The sequence below is a fragment of the Solea solea genome, chromosome 18, assembly GCF_958295425.1.
Source record: "Solea solea chromosome 18, fSolSol10.1, whole genome shotgun sequence".
Taxonomy (NCBI): Eukaryota; Metazoa; Chordata; class Actinopteri; order Pleuronectiformes; family Soleidae; genus Solea; species Solea solea.
Genome location: NC_081151.1, coordinates 3,229,864 through 3,248,549, shown reverse-complemented (window position 1 = coordinate 3,248,549; position 18,686 = coordinate 3,229,864). Strand labels below are relative to the sequence as shown.

The following is an 18,686-nucleotide window of genomic DNA, read 5'->3' as shown; positions in this document are numbered from 1 at the left end:
GGACATAAAATTAACACATAAAACCAGGTCTAATGTCTTCCTGATGGTTTTCAAAGAGCATAACTGTGAGAAATCCTGGTCATTAACCTGTTTGCTCTACCTCTGTCAATTGACTACATCGCTCTTTTACCTCTATCAACGAAAGTCACGTCAGGCAAACAGGATTCAGCCGTCACGGTTGTTATGTGAGACAGAGTTCAGAAAAAAAACGCTCCCAGACAGTGTCCACAACAGCTTTACATTTAAGGACAGAGAGCCGTGACCGGAGAGATATTTCATTGCAGGGCTGATGCTACAGCACATAAACTATTGTGACAGGATTAAATTATGGGTCCACATAAACACTTTCAACTGTCCTCAAGTCTTTGAATAAGGGTTAAAACACATCGGCTACCGATATATACAACAAAAGAGGACTGGGAGACTTTAAAAAGGTGTTAGGGGTAAGTTAAGTGAACAATAGTGAAATCAACAGTTATGAAGGCACCGCTCAGACTCACCTGTCTGAATGTCTGGTCTCAGATTGGAGCTCCCATGCGCGGCTCTCTCCACCTCATTTCTCAGAATAGACTTCTTCCTCCGTCATGTGGCTCATCTGAAATGAACAGAGAGAGAGAGACTTAGTGCTTAGTCTGCCTTTCACAGCACTGTATAATTTACTTTGTGCAATGACCTCCGTGTTTGATAACAGGTGTGCCCGCTAAAGAGTAGATGCAAATCACACCCCCAGCATTTGGGATAAAACTGTTGTGTTTCTACGTGGGACAAACAAAGTCAGTGCCGTGCTGAAACAGGCGGAAAATAAGGCTGACATTGTCCTACTTTTTAGGAATGTGAAATGCTTCTGTGTCTGGAAAACAGCATTGTTCTTATTAGCAGGTTTTTCAAAGAATGACTAAACCAATATCACACCAAATTATAAAGAAGGACCCAATGAACAACGTTGTACTGTACAAGCCAGCACAGTAGAAGTAGTGCCACCCTGGCACTTCCGTATGACTAGTTTAAAAAAATTCAACTCCACCCCCACAAATTTAACTCTCCTCGACCAGGCATCCAAACTAAACATTAGTCACATTTTTCCACCTCCCCACAAGTAAATGACGTCGTCTTTGAGAACCGTTTTTTAAGGATCTGGCTACAGTTTGCCCCGTCTGTTTATTTTTAAACCTTGGAATCCTAACGTGCTGCCCTCTTTTTTTAGATTTTTTTTTACTTTGTCACCACCAAAATTTGTCCCGGGGCAGGATCCAAAACCAGAAACGGCTACAGAGGCACCCGCGCATCTTCTGAGTGACTCAGTCTGTTCTCTGTGTGTGTGTGTGTGTGTGGGTGGGTAAAATAACCCACTCACACAGTACATACAATCAGCTCACACTCCAGGGTGGCTTTCAAACAGTGCTACCTCTCCTAAGCCTCACCGCACACATACAGCATGCGTAAGGTTACAGTGTAAACAGCCAACCGCCTAAAGCCCTAACCTTCAGGATTAAGTGATCTGCAGAATTAAGGGGTTTAATCAGCTCCTGCATGCATGCACCATGACTGTGTGAGGTGAGATTACAGCGTTGGCTGACTGGGCAAAATGGACTACTGTAAAAAAGCGTGTGTTTAATAGATGACGCTGAGAACGATTTAGGTATTAAGCACATGTGGCACTAAATCCGCAAGTTCAAAAGGTCAAATATCCAGGTGAAAAAAAAATCAAAACATATCAAGGAGTCATCACAAGGGAATTATTCTCTCATTATGTAAACTGTTTAGAATGAGTGTGAACAAAGTAGCACTTCAAAAGAGCAGTGGAAACTTGGTGGCCAGAAATATGTAGGCCTGCAATGAACTGATCAGAGGAGTAACTCAACACTGGCGTCTCTTGTGACGAGTGGGGCTTTGAATACAAGCAGCACTAAGACTGAACAACTACGTAACCTGATCAAACTTTGACAAACTAACCATTTCCATTTCTGTCACGATAGGTGAGCTGAGGTTTCATCGGATTCTTGGGTACAGCCCAAAAAAACCAGTTGGCTTGTTCAGCGCTACGCTTGAGTTCACTTCATTAAGCCCAGAAAATGTGATGGACTCCCACGTCTGAAACCCTCACCAACTAAGCCTCAACTTCTATTAACATCAGCAGGTCACAATTTACCAAGAAAGCGAAGGAAAGCGAAGGAAAACCGATTCCAACTTCCTCTACATGAGTGGGAAATAACATAAACGATGCTCTTTCTGCAGAAAGCAGCTGCCAATAACACCAGAAGTCGGTTGCATAAAGCTGGTTGTCCAACTTGTCACAGTGACTGCTTTCTTCTCGCGTCTACCACTGATGCTTTTCACGCAGAGCAGTGCTGCGAGTATGAAAGGCTGAAAGGCGTGCTAACACACAAACCTACAGACGCACACGTTTGCCTTCTGCTGTGAGCTGAAACGGAGTATTGTGCGCCTGTGTTTGGGAGAACAACAAGACAAGTCTTCCTTTTAGCTGGAAACCACTGCGCCCAGCCTGAACTCACCCTCCCTCTTCCCCTTCAAGCCTCTGTTCTCATCAATAGGTTTCCTACAGGCCATCTGCTCAGGGGCCAGGGGACCACTGGCACCCCGTCCCTCGTCGACACACCCCGTGACCTGGCATTCTTCTTGCGCTGCCCCTGGGTGACTCCCACGTTAACTCCATGTTTAGTCTGGCACTGGTTGCATCTCCAGTCTGGAGCTCTGGAGGATAACGGTGAAGAATGGGCCACACCTCGGCGTGATATAAACACGCCAGGTACGTGGAGCATTAAGGAAGTAAGCGTCTCTTTCCTTCGTGTAGACCACACTGGCATCTGTGCAACAGCAGCTACAGCTTCTCCCTCACACACACACACAGTCTGTGCTTGCATTTCTGACCCTTGTGTCCTTCTATTTAAACTTGAGAAACAAAGCTTGAAGAAAAAAAAAACTATTGACACAGCAGTGTGAAACTGCGATAATTCCCCCAGAGAACTGAGCCACAGGTAGCATGATGCTATCAGTGCAGTTTTTCATGTGTTCTACCAAGATACAGAAGTCTGGACTTCACGGATCTCCCGAAAAACATTAACCAAGCAATCACTCTCAAATATGGACGAAGGATATGACAGAATGTTTAGTTAATGTGGTTTTAATAGAAAAAGTCATCAATCAAAAATGCAAATAACAAACAAACTGGCTGCTTTCATCGAGGTGGTGATGCTTTCTTTGAATTATTAGGCTGTGAACTAGAAATGATGAGGTCATTTGTTATTAGTAGGGACTGTTAACAATAGCACTACCTTCCTCCTGTCAAAATCACACCCCGCGAGACTCTTATCACTTTCCTCTGGCGCTGTGCGAGCTCGAAAAGGAGCTTCGCTCGTTTACACCGAGTCGTGCAAAACCGACCAAAAAGTTAAGCGTAGAACAACGAGAGGAAGAAGGGAGAAAAAAGTGATATTAGAACCAACGACCAAGACTTCCTGGTGGGTTTGTATCATATGAACCAGATTTTTTTTTTTTTTTTTAAATCTGGCAGTTGTTTGATCATGAGGAGAAATGTATCCCTATGAATCACTTGCCGAAAGCCCATATTACTCTATCAGAGATTCAGCCAAAACCACCAAACATCCATCTAAGTGCTTGTTAAGTGTCTTTTACACTTTTCCAGGCTACATTTAAAAGCTCGGCACCTGGCTCCTGTCCAGAAATGACATGGCAGCCGCTGTGAAAGATTTATACACATATGCCACTGCCATTTTGCAAGCGTGATGCCAAGGAAATAAAATGTGTATGTGAATGTGTACAACTGTGCACCCAGCAAACCTCAGGGTGAGTTACTCATTTTAGACGAGGACGCTGTGCTCGTCAAACTCAGTTATTCTTATGGGTGGAAGTGAAACTTAAACACAACGCCACATGTACAGAGTGGAGAATAAACTGTGCTCAGACATGCAAACAGTGTAACCCACACCTGTGCATCTAAACACCTCCTCTTCTTACAGAAATATTGGAGAAACAAAGAGGAAGAAAAAGATAAAAACACAGCACCACAAAACGCCCCTTACCTGAGTGGCCCCGGACTTTCATCTAAAAGCTCTTTGAAGAGCTTGCAAAAGGAGAAGTCTCGCTGGTGTCCTCTGATCTGATCTCAAAGTGGATTCTCCCCATGAAGGCTAGCTGAGCCTTAAAGCAACGTACACACACGTTGCATCTGACTCACACACCCAGACACACCAGAGGACGTGTGGAAACTCCCTCCCGGCTTCGTAGCAGCAGCAAATCACAGTCCTCCTGGGGTAACCCTGGGTAACGGAGAGCCAAGAGGCAACGCTAGGGACAGCAGGGAGGAAAACTGAAAAGTTTTCAACAGAACAGCTCCCGCTGGAATGGAAGTATGGATGTTTTGTAGCACTCGTCCATTTAGAGTGTCCACTGCAAAGTCTCCACTACTCCACTCAGTGTTGTTTTTCCTATATCCCTGCTTTTCCGTTGGCTAGGAAAAAAGGATGCAGGGCTTGATACAGCCAAGGCGGTTTTCCACAGCAGTCTGCAGCCAGTCAGTGAGACAAGCTGGCATATAATGGCTGCATCACTGCCTGAGAGGCGGTGGGGAGGGCTCAATGACTGGAGCTCTTGTCTGACCCTAAATACCACAATGACCCCAGACGGAGGCCAGGGAGGCGGCCAGCTACTAAGGAGAAAGAAAGTGTGTTTATATGTGAGTGAGTATGAGTCAGGGAATTAGAAAAAACTCAAGAAAGTGAAACTACACAGGAGCAAACAGAGATTCTAACATTGTTACGGTGACGAGAGGAATCATCTCACTTCGAGGCGGAGCAACAAAACAAGTCAAAAAATCTCCTCCTGCAATTACAATTTCTGAAATGCACTCAAATGTGTTGTGACTAAGCTTGATCCTGGCAGAGACAAACTGGAGACCGCCGTCGGCCTAAAAACACAGGCATGCCTTCATTTGTCTATGGCTCACATAACTGTGGTGGCGCAGTCAAACTGGACCCATTCAGAAAGCCACAACAGAACAAAACACAGCACCAGAAATGGACGGGAGCGTGCCAGGCAGCTCCAGAAGCTGCTCTCAACTCTCACTGTCAACTTCGTTAGCGCTCAGGGACACAAACAGAAAAACATAAGTGGTTGTGTGTAACTAGAATTCTCAACCGGGTTCTCCTTTGGAAATGCATCTTGGTATTCACACTCATGTTCCTGCCACGCTGCATGAGCAGCTGTGGAATAGTCTTTCATCAGCTGCAGGACACAATATCACCAGGGCTAAACAACATTGTTAACAACACAATGGTCCATGTAGCCGATTCGGAGCTCCCCTCAAAGCCCTTTGTCCGGCTGTAGATGGAGGCAGCCAAAAGGCTGGTCAACAAACACGCCAACAGAGAACCAGTGGCATGACACAATAAGACGGCGGGGAAGGAAAAAAGGCACGGAGGACCTCTGTGATGCATATTCATGCAGAGCAGGTGCTGGGTCTAATTTCATCGAGACAAAAGTCTGACCCTTAATTAAGATCAATTAAGAGTCCAACGAGCAGCCGGAGCCAAAGGAAATCCCTTTATATCCAGAATCTTTAGACCCTCTGACTCTCAAATGCGCTTCAGCATTTTAATTCATGTCAACGCATGAACTGATGCCAAACCTGGTAATGCAAGGTGAAGGCAGCACTGCAATACATCATAATAATGGCCCAATACAGAATATTAGTGATGACAGTGGGCCTGTGTCGGCCTTACACTGGAATACAAAGGAAAGGTACGTCGGATGGAGTACTTGATGATTAGGTGAACACATCTTTTTAATTAACGGATTCAGAAGTACTGAAAAACAACATGCCTGATACCCAAACCGAGTAGAGTTGAGTCCAGTAGAGCCGAGTAGTGCTAGAAATGTATACTGGAAAAGTGCAATAAGAGTTTATCAGAAGAGCTTTAGGATATTGCTATTGTCACACTGTGTATTTACGCAAACATCTGATGAAACATCCGTCTCGCACTCGCCAAGAGATGCCCACGAGCATCTGAGACAGCATGGATGGAGCCACTGTCGTGGTTGGAGGCTGTTTATAGTTTCATGCCATTGATTATCCAGCTCACTGGGGACAGCAGCGCACAGCAATTTGTCAACATAATATCCGTGGGGCAGAAATGGATGATAGTAATTGCTCATTTTAGCAGAGATTAGTGCTTTTGCCTTACCTAAAACATCTAAGGTCTAGAAATACATGTGCAAAGGTTGCAGGAATTCAGGGTGTAGACTGGTGGAATTTTTCTTAAGTTGGGGTGAGAGGTCGAGCCTTTTGTTTGGCATCTGGCTTCCACCCTCAATCCATCTCCGCCCCCTTAAACAATTCAACTACTGAGCGGGAACCTTAATATATTCTGAAAACGTTGCGTTATTTGCATATCAATAATTAGGGCTGATTTCATACAAACTTCCTACATGTTAATTTAAAAGGTTCAAAACTGAGGGAAATACAAACATGATAAATGTGTCTGTATTGTTCTGTGACACTCATAATTTAAAAAAGTTTACCCCTCCCACTGCCTCTCCTCTATCCCTCATCCTCCTTCTCTCCCTTACAGTGAACACTTCATCTTGTGCCAGCCTCCCCGCGCTGTCGGCTCGCTTCATTCTCTACAGATTGGAGTTCCTCTCAGATGTGACAGCCCACAACAGAGAGTCCGACAACAACTTTAAATTAACCAGGGATGTGTCAGCGCATGCAGGCAAACAAAAGAGGGGGTGATGTGTGTCTGTGTGTTAAGTGTTTGAGGACAGGAGGACGACGAAGACGACGCCAGAGGGTTTGCTCTGACAGAAGCAGTGAGGGAAATCTAAAACCAGAGATGTGGCGTTACGTTTAATTGTTTGGGCGCCATTCGCATTCCACTATTGCCCTTGTCCCTGAATACAGGGCGGCACAAGCGGAGAATCCATCTATTAAATGAAGTGTGTCCACTAGAGCTGAAACAATTAATCGATGAATCGATTATTAATCGATTACTAAATTAATAGACGACTATTTTTATAATCGATTAAACGGTTTAAAACTTTTATCATGATTAAAACAAGATTTACGATCTTTTAAGCTTCTTTAATGTGAATATTTTCTTAATTTCTTTGCTCTGGATAACAAAAAAATCATTAAAAGTGAATCATTTTGGTTTGTGGACAAAACAAGACATTTGAGAACATCATCATTTCCAGGTTTGACCAACACAATCAACATTTTTTAAGATTTTCTGACATTTTATGGACCACACGATTACTCGATAATGAAAATAATCACTAGTTGCAGCTCTAGTGTCCACCACTGCTATAAACTGACAGGACATAAATGTACCTGCCTGAAATTCACCAGGTTTATGTTGTGGTCTTGTTCTTCTATTGTTTCCATGTATTGAGTCCTACCGTGGTCTGACTCACACGTATTATAAGTCTGTCTTTAGTCAAACTAACACAATAATTCAAAACATACTGAGCGACTCGTAACGTTTACACGGAGGTTCTTCTCACCATCTGCCGACTACCTCCTTATGTTTATGTGCATGAAGCCTGTGAGTGGCAGAGGGAGGAACGGGTTAACAGTCCTCGTAAAAAAAAGAAAAGAAAAAAAAGATGGAAAGTGAGAGCTTGAGAAAACAGCTGCATAACTGCAGGTGCAAATCAGCGTTCTCATCAGCTTTTCTCTGCTAATTAAGCAGCTTAATGGACAGACAAAGGAAGGTCATCTTCAGGGTTAAATATGTGACAGAAGACGCATCAAACAGCATGTACTTGAACTTGTTCCAGACTGATGCTCCAAACTTTATTGATTATATTTCACCGTTCCATGCAGAACATCTCAGCTGAGTTGTTTGGTCAGGTTTACTCCATCATCTACGGGAGGTGAGAGCAAATCGAGGAAAGTTTGAGCCCCTCCCTCGTCTCTACGCTGCACATTTGTAGAGAAAACGCCTCGAGGTGATTGTAAAAGTCATAGAAAGAGTGACAGGCCGTACATACGAAACATATGGAATAGGAGCCATGGGGTCAGATAAGAGACCCGGGGCACCTGGGAAAACAAGCTCACACCCGACCGCGCTCAGAAAGATGGGGGCGAAAGCCTGACAGCTTCCTTGCACAAAGAGGAAGGACAGATACTTAATTATCTGTTCACTGATAAGAGATGGAGAAAAGGAAAAGAACATAAGTTGCCAACCTTCAGGGAATGTCAGTTTCAATTTCAAGCATGAGAAAGGTTCACAGTGACTTTATGTATTTTGCACATTTACGAAAAAAAACAAAAAAAACTCCCCTGCATAATGCAGTTGCCAAAACTCATCTGCAAACTGTATTATCTCCAGTGAAATTGGCTGTGGCTGTCAGCTGTGCGCTGCGGGATCATCTGTCACACACTACATGGTGTGAGCTCTGGTGATTAATACAATCACACCGCGACTCACTCACTAATTACCATAGCAACAGCCACTGTAGTGTACTGCGGCGGCCGTGTGAGACACACTCCCGGATCCCTAAGGTGATCCATCACAGATCATTGACAACTGCAGCACAATATCAGTCATAGGGAGCCAGCTGCTAGAGGTCACTGACAATCACCAGAGGTTCCAGGGACACAATGAGTTACAAGGGATTTGGGACCAGGTAGAGGATCGGCCCGGTACAGTAGCGGAAGTCACGCAACTACACACACACACACACACGCAGCATCAATCACGGCACTCAACGGGAAACAAAAGAGAAGCAAAAACTCATACATCTGCAATTTGAGAAAGGACAAAGTGATTCTTGAAGAAAAAAAACAAAACGTGCACCAGTCGTGATCTGGCACAATAAAAGGATGCGGCTTTAAATCATAATGACATAGGGCTGATGAGTGCAGCTCTATCTGGGGTAGTAGGTCTGGATTTGTTCCAAACACACACACACACACACATACATACATAAACACACACCTGCTAGGTCCTAGGTTGGCACATATTGCTGCAGCGTAGGGCAAAAGAGTCAGCATTCAGATTCCAGATGCTCAGAGGATATATATATATATATATATATATACATATATATATATATAAATAAGATTAGGAGTGTGTGGGTCTTTGTCCCATCCATCACTGCCACAGACATGCATTAATCCCTCTCTGCATTCTTGAGGAGCTCTGACGCCAACAAGAGTTTGCCCTTGTGGCCTCTCCCACCCAGAGTGAAGAGCTCAACTCACGGCATCGTGTTTTCCCCTCTGCAAGAGCAAGAACCTAATTCAGAAGTCACGGATCCCTACCATGTGTTTCCAGCTTGGAAAGAAAGCCAGCGAGAGGTTGCCACTGATGGATATAGTCATTCTAATGTTTTCCTCCCTGTGCCAAGTCAGGCATATGTTCATAGTATTCTGGCGCCCTAACTGGCACCATCTATCCTAATATGGCCAATTAAGGGCCAAAGGGTAAAGTCGGGCTAAACAGAACATTAATCACTCAGCTGGTTCTGATCAAATTCATTAGCATAATTCTCTTGACGACGCAAGTGAGAAGAGCATCTGACTGATGGCAAAAACGTGAGTGACCAAGAAAAATTAACCAATAAAAATGATAAGTAGGCAAGAAATAAACAATAAAAAATACAAAATACACAGAGTAATTGTTGGTGCAAGCTCAGCACTTTAGCTGATACTCACACATGACAGGTCAGGTCTTCTGAAGCTGTAAAGTGAGAGGACAAAGCCAACATGTCGCTCTACATCTATTCAAGGTGGTTGGACTGGTCTAGTCCGGGCTTGTCCGATCGGTTTGCTCATTGTGATCAAGGTTAAGACGGATAACAAAGGAGCCTGATGTTTACATAGCCATTAGAAGTCATTAACTGAGGCAATTACTGTCCACATTAAAGCCCCGATTTTTCCACATTAGTGGGCACTAATGCAAGTCGTCTGGTGAAAGCCAACCTGCCGAAATCCAAAGTGGCAGCTCAGTTAGTTGTAGCTGCAAGAATACGCCAACATTTTCTCCCTTGTTTCAAAACCCTGGACATTTATGCCGGAACGATGACACAACAAACAATCACAACACACTTGGTGCTTGAGCATGGAGCTTAATAGCTGCTGTGAATTTGCCAACACATTTCTGTTTTAAATGAAATAATGTGACGATTCACCAGAGAAGCTTTAGTATTCTCGTCGCGCTGCTCAACCTGTGTGCGACAAGCATACATTCTTGTGTCTGGCTGGGCCAAGTGGTGCCGGGGGGGGTTGTAGATGGTAGGATAAAGTGTAGTGGCGTTGTCAGCGTCAGGATGAGGACCTACACCAGAGGCCTGTAAACACAGGGCAACAGTGTGCACACCTAAATAAACCATCCATCAGATTAAATCAATGATGTTTAGATACATAGCTTGCTGGATGTGGGGGTCAAAACACACGCATGTTCAGACACACAGAGTTTATAAATGCTCTTAAAACAGACCTGTAGCCTCTAATAAGTCAGCGTGAGGCTTACAGTGCAGCTTTAATAAACAGCCGTGCACTTACTTAGAGTAACCACACACTGACATAATGCTAATTCCTCCCGTTGAGTGACCAGCTGAGGAAAAACAGATGAGAACAGAAGAAACACGGCCTTTGCTGAGGTGGCTGTTGCTATGAAGGTGGGTGGATTTTTTTAAAGCAATAAAATAGCTTTTTTGAGGAAAGCAGAAACCTCATTGCTCCTATTATTATTATGAGTATTATTATTATTATTATTATTATTACCATCAATAATAATCATAATAATAATAAACAATATTTTTATTATTATTATTATTATTATTATTACTACTACTACTAATAATAATAATAATAAAAATAATAATAATTATTATAATAATAATATTAATTGCCAAATGCTTTGCATTATTGCAGCTTTAAACCGAGCAGGCGGTGATACACAGTATCTGCAACCATATACTCTACTGTCCACAGCACAGGAGAGAAATCTGAGCTAGACTGTCTGCTCAGCATCCCACAAGCACTGATGATGGGTGAGACAGCTGGTGAGGAGCCAGCCACACATGCAGAGAGAGAAACTTTAGTCATCAACAGATCCACCAACTCTGGGTGTCTGGGTTTTCTCTGCACATACAGAATGATCTGTGCAACAAATGTTTCACACCAACAAAATATAATATTAAGCTCAGAGTCTTAGCCAAATTAAAGTATAAGTACAGTATTATGTTAGATAAACAAACCTCAAGATACCATAGAATTAACCAACTTTATTAAGTTGACTTTATTAAGCCACAGCCACACCTGGAGGAATTCAAACCACACACGTGCGCACGAGACAAGAACCAAAGTATGGACTAAATTATTTTTCTTCTTCTTTCCAAGAGTAAGAAATAAAGCCTATTTTGGAGAGTTCAACATTTACAAACAGGTTTAAACACCTGCAGGGAGAGTGTGTGTGTGTGTGTGTGTGTGGGTGTGTGTGGGTGTCTCCCCTACTAAAAAGCAATTCTGCATATCTACTTTCCCATCATATACTTAGTCAGTGAGCGACCTATGACCTAGTTTCGGCACCCAAATCTGTGCCAGAGGTTAACATGGGCAGGAGTGTATATATATTTATAAAACCTTGTGTCAAACCTCTTGTGCTCAGTAAAACAGGCGAGAGTGTGCACATTTGTATTAATACTGTGAAGCTCAAGCAAAAAGATTAGATTTCACTGCTGAATTATTACAAGAAATTAACTGGGAGCCGCTATCGACCTCTAATCCAGAACAGGTGCTCCCCAAAGCGCCCGATCAGCGCAGTGCTTTGACTGGGAAAGTTAAACAAACGCGGTGACAAAGCCCGACCTGTGCAAAGATGGGGGGAAAAACACCTAAACCAGTTTCTCTAGTCACGCGCAACAACACAGAGGCACGGGAGATAATTTTTCTTGCTGCAGAGACAAATCTCCGCTAAACAAACTCCTTTGTCCTGCTCTGCAAAGCCTTTTCATGGCGGAATGTGGCTCATAAAGCCCGATAACACAGAAACAAGCCAGCGTGGGCATCTAACGGCGCCGCTTCTCAGCACATGGCACGACGCGGCTGAGCGCTGGCAGCTGTGCCACATGTGCACCACTTCTGCCGACATGATTAAATTAAGGCTCCTGCCAAACTCATTATTATGCAATCCATATATTGAGGCTGAAGAACGCCAATGAGGTAACCATGGTTACTAAGCTGTCACCATGCACAGGACAAGGAAAGCTGTTTCACACTGTTTGACAGTAAACCAAACATTGTGTTCCGGTACACAAAAGTTTATTCTGTTACTTCTGCAGGCGAAGTGTTCTTAATGGTTATCCTGCTAAATAAATTCCTCATCCAATTGGATTAGTGCTCACAGGCAGAGGTGACAGCCCGGTGATGTCCCACAGGACGGGCTGGAGGAATCGACGGACAGATGCTCTGACCAGCAGAGGTCACAGAAGGTCAAGCTTTTCCATTATGAGAGGACAAGGGTGGTATTTATTCACAGCCCTCTCCTCCTTAGCAGGGGTGGGCTTTAGAGGGGAATGGAGATGGATACTTAACCCTTGAGGCAACGACTTAATACAAGTCATCCACTGTTTATAGAATTGCTGACGGAGAAACAGCGACTGTGTGGTTGCTTTTACAACTCCTGTTGACAGGAACGGTTTAAAAACAAAACAAGTAAATCACAGACGATGCGACTCGTGAATGATCAAGAGAAAGCGCCTGGATAATAACAGAAAAGAAGCAGTAATGACCACAGAGGCACACCGTGGTTTAAACAATCTAACCTGATCTAACTTGTCTGCAGAGTCTGTGCGACTGTTTTGTCTCAGAGGACATGAAAGTGCCTCTGAAGTTCTCCTGGAAACAGCAAGAAGCGTGCAGTTTCTCAACATTTTTCACACTATGCGTGAACAAGTCCTGGCCTTGGTCTCCTGTGGCTGAACCACCGTGTATGACACGGCTTGCCAAAAAAAAAGCCAAGGCATCAAATGCAATGATATGGACGCTGGTAAGAGATTGGAAAAAATGAGTGTAAATCCCCAGCTTGTTAAAATACTTGGCTGGCTTAGAACAAGACAAAGAGCCTGCGGCACTGTATGATAGCATGATTACCAAAAGCAGCAGGCATGTCTGGGAACAAACATGAACGCCTCCCCAACACACACAAACTCATACGCCATTAACGCCATTTCAGGGCCACTCTTTACGTCCAATTTGTGCACGCCAACGAAAATCTAGTTTTAAATGTGTTGATTTCAACTTAAATAAATCGCAGATGCAGGCACACGTGCACACGAATCACAAAAATATACAGAGTGAAATGATATACGAGGCTAATAATACAATATGACTGTAAGTACGGCTAACAGTCATCTTGACTGTCAGGAAACCCCAGTTCCTGGCGTTCCTCAACATTGTTATTATTAGTTTAAGCTGGAGCAACCTATAGACTGGATTATGTCGTTATTAGTGTTTAAAAAAAAAAAAAGACGGCAACCACAAGTTTCCAGTGAGGCCGATTTCTCCACGCGAGCAGACCACAGGGCCGGCCACTGGAGACACAACCGCTCACTCGCACACACACACACACACACACAAAATTACTACTGAGGAGCAGGACAAGCGCCTAAAATGACAGGACTGGTTTTCAAAATAGCTTCAAGAGGGTAGTGCAATTATTAAAAGTCGTTCCCTGACACCCAGACTCTGTGCCAGGCAGAGACATGAGACTTGGCAAACCCTGATGAAAGCTGTCGCGCCGTATCTGTCTGCTCTAATCTGTCTGGGCACTGACAACCAAGGCAAAGAAAGTGAAATTAAGCTCTCTAGTGTTTGGGTGGGTTCATTGAGAATAGGGACTTGCAATAACACAACTATCTGAGTGTCAGTGGGTTGAGTGACACGACATTAGCCACCTATTAGTCAGCAGTCAGGGTGTGCTCCTTGGATCAGTAATCTTGTGAAACTGTGCATAAATGATTTCACCCTCCAAAAGGGTAAATGATTTATAAGGAATGACTTCACTGCCAAACGCATTCACTTTACACCAGATCCTGTCACACGCGTGGTGCGAATAGCAAGTGTATTTAAAAAAAAAAAAAAAAGGAGGATGGTCCATGCATGTGGCAAAATGCAGCATCACTTTTTTTTTTTATCTTCTTTGATATGCTCAGAGGAGGATTCCCACCATGAAAGCCGATGAGATCAAAAATGTCTACTGTGTGAAAACAGGCAGCTCACACCACAGCTACTCCATCAACACGGATGGAGACGAAAGAGAGGGAGGGATGTGCAGTGTAACAGAGATTTGATTATTCAGCTATAAAGAATGCAAGCAGGCGAGGTGCTCTTCGACATTTGGTCCACAGTGGCCCCACATACTGCAGCAGTGATTCTCTGCACACATTCTTGCAGAGCATTCATCGTGAGAACTCTCATAGACATAATGCATTCGCTCGCCCCCCCCCAACTCTAACCTTAACCACAACGGTAGCATTGTCAAAAAAATGTCGTGAGCGAGTGCTTCTGCCCCTTTTTCCGAGATAACTTTCATTTTCGATATCTGGCAGTAGAGCTGCAACTAACGATTATTTTCATAATCGATTCATCTGTCGATTATTTTCTCAATGAATCGTTTGGTCCATAAAATATCAGAAAATCAGTGTTCGTCAAACCTGGAAATGATGATGTTCTCAAATGTTTTGTCCACAAATCAAAATTATTCACTTTTAATGATTTCTGATTTCTTTGTTATCCAGAGCAAAGACATTAAGAAAAAATTCACATTTAAGAAGCTTAAACAATCAGAAATCTTGTTTTAATCATGAAAAAAAAACGATTATCGATTATCAAAATAGTTGTCGACACAAATGGTCTAAGAGTTACGAGTAATGAGACGTACACGTGCCAAATCCTGTCAGTGGTGACGGGATGGTAACAGAAGGGTTAATCTAACCTCAATACAAACCCTAAACTTAACCAGTTCCTCAGAAACGAGGTTCTACCTCATTAGGATAAAAAAAAGGTCCAAACACATGCACATCCCCCTGTAGCTGTGAGTCAGTCATTCCTACTTGACCACCCTGATACAGACCAAACCTCAGACCATGTGCTTTCACACATCATCCAGAGAGATGCATCTGAATACGCCAACTGGTGAGTGAGTCAAACGAGGGAGGGAAACAGGGAGGGAGGGAGGGAGGCTCGGTGAGATAAACCATACGAGCTACAGTTTCCTGGCCATGTAATGCAAGTCTGGCAATGTACAATAAAAAAGGGAATTGAAGAGAAAAAGGAGAGGTTGTGTTGTGCCCCTTTGCTTTATTCAATATTTTTGCACTTTCGTGACAAGACTTGGATGAGAAAACTGATACGACTCTTATTTCTGTTTGGATAAATAAGAAGCAGGAGCCACAAGGTTGTTAGCTTAGCTTTGCACGAGGAATTTCTTAAACTACCAAACCATTCCTTCAATCTCACGTTGTTTTGCTTAGTTCCTCACGGTGGTGGGATCAGAATTGTAATGCTTGGACAGAGGGTCGCGTATAAACCCGGCGGTCCACGTTCTTGGCTCCAGCAACACACCTTTGGTCATACGAGAATCAAGCCGCAGACAATTGAGGAGTGAGCGTCTCCAATGACATTTGAATGTCAAATACTGTTAATGAGTGCTGATACCCCCTGTGCACACAGCAAACAGGCGTCACTTGTGAGTACAGGAGCCCAGTGGAGTGGAAAGCCTTCACCTCCTCTGCAATAACACGCCACAAGGTTCACAGACTGAGTCGCACAGAGACTTTTAATAACCGTCTGACATGGGTTTGAACCCAAGCAAGGTTAGACTGCGAGAACTTTTAAGATGTGGCATTTATGAGAGCCATCGGGAATGAGATGTATTAATATTGCAGGATACTCAGGTTTGCGTGATCTGCTCGACTAGATATCAACCCATGGAGAAAACTCCATGGTGGTAGCGTGACGTTCTTGATTTAGTATGAATGCAGTGTCTGTTTGATGACGGTGAGCTCATTCGAAAGCAGTGATTTTGCTCTAGTTTGTCTCGGTGTTTCTCGTCAAAACAAGTCGGTAGAAAAATTAGAACATCTTCAACAATTAGAAGATCTTCAAAATTAGAAGATCTTTACACCTGCCTTTGCACCTGTGTCCAGTTGAAAAAATAAAGCACCCAAGCTGTGGACTGTGCAGCCCAATGGAGCATGGAGATCTGGCCAGACATTGAGAGCAATTTGGTCCCAGAGAGAGTGAGCCTCCCTGGGTTAAACAGCCAAGCAGAGATCGTGCACTGGCACAAGCAGGGTGAAGAAAAGTAAACACGGTAGTTTCTGGAAGATGAGACAAACCCCAGTCTACTGCAGAAACAGAGACATGCAAGTCAATCCTTGGGCCCACAGAGTGAGCCCACACACAGGCTCTGGCAGTTACACCACTCAACTTCCCTAAAAATTGATGACATGATGCATGTTACACAGAATGTCCCTGCCGTCAGAAAGGCGTAGACTGCACAAACGGATCGGCCTGAATAAACGCTCCCACAATCCCTGTTTAGTTGTGGTAATGTGTTTTGCAGTAAGATCCGTCTCCCTCATATCCTTTTCCTTCTGACTGCTGAGCCAAATAGGCCTTGGCAATGGTATCGCCAGGAGAAACGGGTTATTTGGATACATTTACCTCTTCGGAAGGGAAGGGATTTTGATGAAAACCTTAATTGAGTATTCTCACTGAGTGGATGCCAGAGCTGCCGTTGACCTAAAGCAATCAGCACTCGTTCTCCGTTCCTCTGTTTACCCTGGGTAGATGCCAAATTACTGAACCAACAAGACAAAAGCCTCGAGACTGAAGTTGGGAGAAAAGAGCTTATCATGTTTGGAGATCAAACCACAAACTGTTCAATCAGGGTGGGGCTGGAAAGGGAGAGTAGTACTAATGAGCCAGAATATGTTCTTCCAACATAACTAAAAATATGTAATGGCTGACTAAACCAAGGACACTCTGGAAATAAGGGCACATGTCCAACGGAGCGAGATACTGAGCAAGCAAAAAAAAAAGGATGAGCAACATCAATATTTTATGAGACTGAAGAGTTATAGCGATTTTGTTCAGTGATGTCTGATATGCGGCTGCTCAATATAAGACAGTGATGGATGGATTATTAGATACCACCGGATCCATGTGTGGCCAGCGATAGATTTGTGCACATCACACCACTCTCTTCCACCCGCTCTTTACATCTTTGTGGCACTAGGATCCATCATCCAGGATTGGATTCGGTTGTGATGGGACAGTAATCGTGCTGTTGTTATCCAATTTAAATATATCAAGCTAATCCTTTTGATAAACCAGACCCAAAAAGACGAATACTGCTTTGATTTTTACAAGACATACTGTATGTTTCTTAGTGCATAGCATGATCAGTCATAACAGGTTGATAGCTTTCATCAAAAATTTTAAAAAAGTCAATCTCCACCCACTGATGAGCAGGTGGGATGTGTTGGGAGTAATTGTGTACCCAGAATTCACTTCATCCATCACGGAGGACAATGCAAGACACATGGCACCAACATGACATCCCAGCACCGAGCACTTTGGCCTGCAGTGCCAGCTGTGTTTGTCTTTCCAATAGTACAAGGATAGTAAGTGGGGCCTTATGGCAACTGGATCTACCTAAGGCGGATCAATCACATTTTCTTTTGTTCGAGGGATTGACCAGAGAGAAGGGGGTTGGGGGGGCAGAGTGGGTTATTTCCATACAAAGAGGACTGCGGATTGTAAGAAGCATGTGGTGCCACGTGGCATCAGAAATACGAGATAACTCAGACAAATATTTAAACTGAGTGTTTCCAGCTTGGACTCATACGCAAAAGGCTCGATACAGAATTTATCTGTGTATCATGTGCTGTAAGAAATTTTGCTTTGACATTATAAGATGAGTATGATGCCCAACATCTTTTGTTCTAAGTCCTTTCCATCTAATTGTTCCTACATTTTAAAACCAAGCAATTCGTCATGCCTTTAAATGTCTTGATGAAATTAAAAGTGCTGACCCCGGCACCATTTCCAGGCTGAAATATTGCACAGCGTCTGGTCTGCTTACAGTGATAACATGTACTGCTACCATGGGTCCTTTTTACCAGCTGTACACCCATCGCCATCTGATTTACAGGACTATCAATAAAACTGGTAATGGCATGTCTACTAGTTATTTCTTCAGGGGTTAATGTAAGTGTGAGTCACGAGTGAAGCCGTCTCACCCCCTTGTTTCGCCCACACCCCAATCATCCGCTTGGGAACACTTAATCTGATCCCTCGTTCGAAACGCTGCAAAAGCCCCGCCACCATTTGATCTTCATTCATTTTAAATCCACCTTACAGGCTATTGTCTAACAGGTGACCCACACGGTGTTAAATCCAATTTAGGCTGACACATCAATCTTCTCAAAAGGCCAGGGAGCTCTGGCTGTTACGGCACAATGTTGCTATGCTGAGCTGGACAGAAGGTTTATACTGTGTACACAAAGCACATCTGACGGAACAAATCCTTCAAAGTGGACGGATCTGCGCGTGTCCACCAGCCGAGTATCCATCACAGACTTACGGTAGAAAGTCATTTTCTGCTGATTTTGAGTCACGGGTTTCAGTT

The 18,686-nt window shown here is 43.7% G+C and overlaps 1 protein-coding gene across 3 annotated transcripts in view; it reads right to left on the bottom strand.

Annotated features, from left to right (window-relative positions):
* tiam2a (TIAM Rac1 associated GEF 2a) overlaps positions 1-18,686 on the bottom strand; it is a 64,746-nt gene that overhangs the window by 43,126 nt on the left and 2,934 nt on the right. For 2 of the 3 annotated variants that reach the window (XM_058614801.1, XM_058614799.1), the window contains exon 2: positions 501-595. The gene's annotated coding sequence lies outside the window, so the exon portion shown is untranslated. Of the gene's footprint in view, positions 1-500; positions 596-4,061; positions 4,383-18,686 lie in introns of those variants that run through there. The other variant, XM_058614800.1, reaches the window with a different exon arrangement.